General features: G+C 47.0%; 1 long non-coding RNA gene across 1 annotated transcript in view; it reads right to left on the minus strand.

The window, feature by feature from the left end:
• Positions 1-7,271: 7,271 nt before the first annotated feature.
• LOC109313798 overlaps positions 7,272-7,402 on the minus strand; it is an 18,807-nt gene continuing 18,676 nt past the window's right edge. The window contains exon 3 of the long non-coding RNA XR_002102148.1: positions 7,272-7,285. This is a non-coding gene — a long non-coding RNA (uncharacterized LOC109313798). The remainder of the gene's footprint in view (positions 7,286-7,402) is intronic.

The raw sequence follows: 7,402 nt of genomic DNA on the forward strand, positions 1-7,402 counted from the left end.
AAAACTGGACGCAGTACTCCAGCTGCGGCCTCACCAAGGCCGAGTACAAGGGGAGAATGACGTCCCGGGATTTGCTTGAGAAACATCTATGGATGCAAGCCAGCGTTTTGGTCACTTTACTAGCTGCAGCATCGCATTGGAGGCTCATGTTCATCTCATGGATGGCCTTCTGTTGCTCAACCAGCCTTTTGAGCATCAGGTATGTGGAGCTCCGCTGAGTCTCCACATCCTGCATGACTTTGTGTTGTGGGATGCTCAGCTCTGCCTTGACCATATTGGTTCCATTGTTGGTGACCATAAACCCATGGGTGAGCTTGCCCTGCCCAACAAGCCACGCCTGCACCATGAGGTTCATGGCCACTATGATCTCCCTTGCCATGTGGGACTCATCCAGCACCTCTGCTTGAAGGAGAGCCCACCGACAGCCTGACTGATTGCACCAGTGCCCTGTGAGGGAGAGGTAGGCATGAGCTCCACCCTGGTGGCTCCAGATGTCCGAGGTGAAGTGTAAAGCTACCTGCAGCCCTGCCTTGTGCAACTCCTCCCTCAAGTACTCCCTGCATACCTCATAAAAGAAGGGCACCACCGTCCTGCTAAAGGTGGTGCATGTGGGCACGTGGTAGGATGGGGCCATGAGCACTATGAGCCACCTGAATTCTGGGCACTCAACAAAGGAGAAGGGCTGGCCATCCAAAGCAAGCATCTCCCCAGTGCTCTGGGTGACCTTGTTTGCCCTTGCAACATGCCTCCCTATGTCTGCGGCTTTCCCCCACCAGTCCAGGGTGGCCTGCCTCCACTTCGGGGGGAATGGAGGTTTCGGAGTGAGAGGGGGACTTCTTTTTGGGCATGCTCCAACTGGTGCCAGGCTGGGGAGAAAAAGGGTAAAGGGTGCTGCCTCCTGAGAGGCAACAGCATTGTCATGGTGGTGAAGTGTTTCATATCCTTGCCCCGGCTGATCTGCCTTCAGCAGTGCTGGCAGGTAGCATACCTGGGATCATCTGCCAGCTCAAAATGATCCCACACTACACTACCCCCTGCTTCTGGGTTGAGGGTGGGGATCCTGCCTTATCCGCCTCCTCAGCAGAGGTACAACATCAGAGGAAGCTGAGCCATCTGGCCCACAGCCTCCTCCAAAGTGCCTTCCAGAAGAGATCTGCCTCTAGGGGAACTTTGAGGGGTGTGGAGAACAAACTCAGATTCCCCCTGCTTCCCCAGAATTTCCCTGGCTATGGCACTCAGCTCCCTTGCTTCCAGATCCAGCTCCTCCTCTGGCACTGGGAGGCTCATACTGGGAACTGAAATTGGGGCGAAAGACACTGTCATGCTGGTGCTAGTGGCTATTTCTGGTGTTCGTGGAGGTGGTACAGGTGCAGGGACAGGTACTGCTCCTACCTCCTTGCTCCCACTGGCAGCAGAAGACACAACGCTGCCAGGAAAGAGGATGCGTCTATGTTTGGGGGAGCAGGGGGCATGCAGCTCTCCCCCTACCTGCTCTAGCCCCTCTCCCTCCCCTGCAAGAAGAACTGTCACCTGCCTTTCCAAGATGCTTCATAATGCTTGCTGTGCTGTAAAGTGTGTGTGTGTGTGTGTGTGTGTGTGTGTGTGTGTGTGTGTGTGTAATATATCTTCTTTTTGAAACATATCTTGTTCTATCTGTTTAATATGTATGTATGTCTATAATATATCTTTTATCTGTTTACTATATCTCCTATCTCTAACATTTTGGAAAAGTGTATTCAATCATTTCTAAGAAGACAGACTAGCACAAGACTGACTAGGAAGCCAGCCACTGCAGCCAGTACCTTTCACACACTCTTGCCTCCAGACAGAGACAGCTCACAAAAGGGAGAGAAAGGCTTCACACAGAGTCTTATATGCTGTTTCTATGTCCATCCCCCAGAGCACTGTGATTGGAAGGGAACTCAGGGAAAGATCACAGTCATTGGCCAGCTACAGATGTCAATATCAAAGCAATTTTTCCACCCCCCGTCCCCCTCTTTCTTCTCAGTTTCTGTTTCCTGCAAGATTTCTGAATCTCCAAATCTTTCTGGAATTGATTTGGATGCTTCAAATCGAATCGGAGCTTGTAATGGGCCTCCCGATTCAATTTGGATATGATGATTCAGCTGCTGAATTGGGCTGAATTGAATCAACAACCGAAGCTTTGCACACCCCCAATGCTAGCTGATGCTGAGAGGTGTCTCTGTGTGTGTCTCCAATTTCACTGGGACAGGCAGACAGAACAATGACCGCTTAGGGCTATTTGGAGCTAATCAACAGGTCAGCTGGTAAGCTGTTTAGGAAGATTTTGAAGTAATGGACAGAGCCTATTGTTTTGCTGACGAGGTGATAATCACTGTTATCAGCCCCCTGCTGACTTGTTTGCCTGTCAGTTTGCTGCAAACTGTACAAAGAAGCAGGGAGAGGAAGATTGAAAAGTTCCATATCAACAGATGCATGCGCTGCACACCCCCTCCCCACCCCTTGCCTCAGAGTGCTAGCAGGGGACTGGCAACACTCCAGCCCCTTGAGCAGCTAGTGGGGAAAAGCCTAGGACCCTGCAGGCAGACGTCCCTTATCAGAGGTCCTGTGGGGGCCTGGCCACGTCCCCACCCCCCTCAGCTCAGTACTGTACAAGGGAAGGGAGGGATGCTCTAGCACCCCCTAGCTTCTAGCCTGAACCAGTGCAGGCATGTGCCTGAATTTCCTTAGTCCAGAGAGAATGTCTGTCCAGTTAAAAACTAGTTCAGCCTAGCCAAGTTAGATTAACCTGCAAAGATTGAATCAATTCAGGCTCAGGCTTTTTGAATATCTGTCCCTAGCCCATATGCATGTTTCACCTTTGTTAGTACATGTAGACTGGCCCAAGAAGTCCTGCAATCATAATTTAAGGCAATTGCTTTTGATCCTTTAAATCAGGCCTTCTCCACCCAAAAAACAGCAGTGAACAAATTCCTAAGTAGGCCTTAGCACAAGGACACCTTTCCTTCTTGAGAAAATTACTTGAGGTGTAATACATGCATCCAAAATACTGAATAGTCTAGTCAGTAACTAATGAGTCTGAGTAAAGGTAATAAGTATACATAGTAGTACTTTGTATTTTTCTGGGTATAGCATCTGGGCTCCAATACTGCTCTATTGCAGTCTGTTGTAAGACTACACATACATTTTGTGCTTGGTGAATGCCTCACAGTGGATTTATCTAAACATGATCTGTAAAACCATTTGTTTTTAGTTAACTGGAGCTCAATAATTGATTATGAATAACCAAATTAATTGATCTGAATAATACTGTCTTGGATAAAACAAGGAAAGAAATCTAAGAATTAAAATCACATTATTGCTTCCTAGGCTTGAAGAAAGGGGTTGTCCTTTCTAAATTCATTCAAATATTGGCTATAAGGTTAATCAAATTGACACATTTGATTTAATCAGTGTTAGCTTTACAATGTAACTGGCACCTCAGCAAATTCACAAAATGACCCCATTCATACTTTCACCTTCCTCCCAAATGCTGTCACCATTTATTAAAACAACTACAACCATACAAGATATCCATGCAGCTAACTAAGTTAGGCCAATTCTTCAACATACATATTAGTCTGGATGTTGTATCTGGCTCCCCTAGCTCCTGACCTGACTGTAAGCCTCTTTGTTCAAATGCTTCTATAGAGCCGGGTATGGTAGGGTTCTGGTCCTAGCAGCACTTTCTGGAATAGTGACTGTACAGATCAGTTCTCTCCCCTACCTCAGTTTCACTTTTTATTATCCCTTCTTCTATGACAGAAGACACAAATCTTGCACTGAAAGGCAAATAATTAACCTGCTATGTTGAGATACCTTTGCAGAGAAGACATTTGGCAGCCACAAGCATTTTGGCATTCATATTCAGACAATGTAACACTTGTTTTCAGAGCCCCAGATACCTGTACTATTATAGCCATTACAGATCAAAATAAATGACTGATATCTCAATACTGCATACCAAGCAAGTGACTAACGTTTCTTTGGAAGGGAAAGCCTTGTTTCTATTGTAAAGTCATTAGAGTTCTTATGCAGCCCAGTTCCTCAATGCCCTTTGAGCCCTTTGTGCAAACGTGGGGAAAAAAGCCCCTCTCCTGGCTCCTGAATAACACCTCTGCAGCCTGAGCCTCTTGTGTCAGGGCATTTCAGGGTACATGGAGAGCAGGGATGGATTCATATTGGTTAATGTACTGCAGTGCAGTTGCTAGCAGAGGCTAGATGCATGGAAGGGCAAATCCAAAGCAATTTGTATCCAAACTCCCTCACTTGAAGTTAGACAGAGAGAAGAAAAGGGTGCACCACAGACCCCAAATGGTCACGACTTGGAAGCCATAGCTTTAAATACTTAGCTACCCACACCCCTCTGGCAGGACTAGTTCTACAACCATGCAGCAACCTCTCACAGCTGCAAAACTCTGGGTCCCTGCACTCCCTCACCTGTTTGTTTTTACGTCATGCAACACTCCATTCCTGTGCAGGGCAGGATCAACCACCTGGCAAGCACCTGGCTGAGGTCATCTGACCCCAGCGCTCTTTCCTGCCCAGGGCAGGGGGTCGGACTCGAAGATCTATCAAGGGTCCCTTCCGACCGTACCAACTATGAAACCTATCTGAATACAGCCCAACCTAGGCAAGTGCCTCAAGGATCAGGGAATGCTGACAGAGTGTTGGAGGAGGATGGAGGAGGCACATTGCTGCCTGGAAGGTCATTTCTGAAGTAAACTTTGCACTAGTCACATTCCCCTTTTAGGTAAGAATCATGTATTGAATACTAATGATAAACAAGGTTGAGCTGGTCTTAACACTAGCTTCTCAATCGTCCCTCCCTTTTTTCTTTTCAATAACATTAGAGGTCTACTAAACAGAAATTGGTTATAAACACCTTAGGAAAGCAGCTGCTAATGAAAAAGAAAGCACCCTCTAAGAATTTTTGACTGTACTATGGCCAAATAACCTCCATCATCTTTGTGCAGCTACAAGTCAAACCAGACAGTGTGAAAGATGCAAAGGACATTTCAATGAATGAGGGGATGTATAAATCTGATAACTTTCTATAAACCAAGAGAAGTACCATCTGGGTAAGAATCATTGTATTTTCCCTATACATAGAATTACCGTATGTTGCCTGCATACTATGGATACAGAAGAGTCAGCCTGAAAGAGATTTCAGATGGCAGGTATCTGGATAACTGCAAGCTTTAGTTTCCCTAAGCACTGCAGAGTGTTTCTTGCTTAAATCATCTTTTTGTTTTCTTGAGAAAGTTGTTAAATAATAGCTTGTGTTCTGGTTTGTTCCTGTGACCAATACGGGGCTTCTCCGTAATATACTACCATTGTCACATAACCTAGGAGTGATGTATGAGAGTCACTGGGGCTAGGGACAGAAGTTACACATAAACCGGTTTAACTGATCAGAAACTGTTTTAAACCTGCAACATAACAGAAGCTCATTGCAAATAAACCTGTTTCAAAGTGGCTGAAACTGGTTTAATATAAACCTGATTGAAGCATCAGGCTTAACTGATCTGGGTCAAACCAGTTTATGAAACTTCTGTCCCAGATCCCTTCCTGGTTCAAGTTAAATCACAGTCCCCCAGCATCCCAGGATGCTTTCCAGACCTGGGCTGGGCTGTGTTGTCCAGAGAGCAGGGCTGCCCCATCCTTCTGCTCCCTAGCTGGAACAGCAAGGGCTGGCTGACAAGGGGGTGGGAGGGGCAAGCCAGGCTGGGGATGCAGCCTAGCCTGTGGGGGCAGGGTTGCCCCCCAGGAAAACTCCAGCTGCAGCCTGGAGCCAGGGAAGAGTGTTAAACACCCTTTTCCCAGCTCAAACTTACTGCTGGCTGTTACCATGGTCTACAAACCCCAGAGGCTCCTGGCACCAGGAAAAAGAAGTGATAAGCAATCCTGCAAAGTCCTGCTGCTGTGAGTGTGGACCACAAACCCCAGAGACCTTGGGCTCATACTGGCTGCATACCAGACAGCTGTGCTCTAGCACCCCCCAGCTTCTGGCCTGAGCCACTGCAGGCATTTGGCTGCATTTCCTGAATCAAAGGTCTGTTCACTTCTGTTTCAATTTAGACTAACGTGCAAAGACTGAATCAATTCAGCCTTAGGCTTTTTGACTGCCTTTACTTAGCCTGTATGATTACCAGATTAAATTGACCGGGCTTTTAGGGAGCAAGTAGGCAGGTAAAACAGTGACTCAGGGTAAGATGCCCTTTTGCAAACTCATGAGGGTTCTCACAGGACAATAGCAGAGTCACTGGCCCTGAGAGGGTTTGTTTTACGATCGGCTGACCCAGTGAATTGATCTGAAGAACAGAACCAACAGCTGGAAACTTGAAGAGACCTGAGCTGGAAAATGAGACACAGCTAAGCCTGAAATTGTGACAGGTGCTTGGATGAAAAGAAATAGGCGAGTGGGAGAGGCCATCAGACTGGGATTCAGGACACCTCACTAGCTCTGACTTGCCTACTTCTAGCTGGTTTGGGGAACTGTGGGGCAAGAAGCAGGTTTCCAGTTCTTTTTCCTCTCTGTTTTATTTTTGAGAAAAAACTTGCCCATAAAAGAAAAAGATAAGCCGCTTCTCAAAAAATCACTGTCATGAAGTCCATTCCTGAGAGGCGTGTAACTTCCCACGTCACCAGGTGAATAGCTACACAGAAGCCAGTGGTTCAGGAACCATTTCATTTAATACATGCTTCCTCTAGCAAACATTTATCAAAAATGTTTTGCCACAAATCAAAAAAAAATTAATGTTGACCAGCTCTGCTTTCTAGCGGAGATGCTCAAAGCCACAGAGAGGAATTAGATATAACTTATTGGTTTTAAAGAGATCTTTGTGTCCATAGCTCTTCAATAGCTTTGGTAATCTCTGTCTTAATGGAAATCACAAAAAGAAAGCACAAAGTTTTGCCCAATATCATCAGCTTGGGTGAGCTGACTTTGTACGTCCCAGGAGCAGATCAAACATGTCTATTAGGGCTGTGCGAAGCTTTGGGTGGTGATTCGATGCAGAGTAGATTCGACCTAATTTGGTGGCTGAATCTCTAAATCCAAATTGAGTCAGGGGACCAATTTAAAGGTCTGAATCGAATCAGAGCTTTCTGAATCTTCGGCAGTCCGAGCTGGTAAGTACTAGGGGCTGGGGGAGGGAACCATGGGGGGATCCCTGCCAGCCCCCCTGACCCCTGCTCGCTCCCCCAGCCCCCCCATGGCTCCCCCTGCTCAGTCCATCTCTCAGTACTTTAAAAAAAGCACCTGTGCTCACCAGGAGCTGCTGGTGTGGGGGAGACAATCCCTACTGCCCTATGCTGCATAGAGGGCACTCTGCCATGAGCCCCCCCAACCCCCGCTCTCAGCTGTTCCCCCTGCCAG

The sequence above is a fragment of the Crocodylus porosus genome, unplaced genomic scaffold (genome assembly GCF_001723895.1).
Source record: "Crocodylus porosus isolate Cpor-Errol unplaced genomic scaffold, CroPor_comp1, whole genome shotgun sequence".
Taxonomy (NCBI): Eukaryota; Metazoa; Chordata; order Crocodylia; family Crocodylidae; genus Crocodylus; species Crocodylus porosus.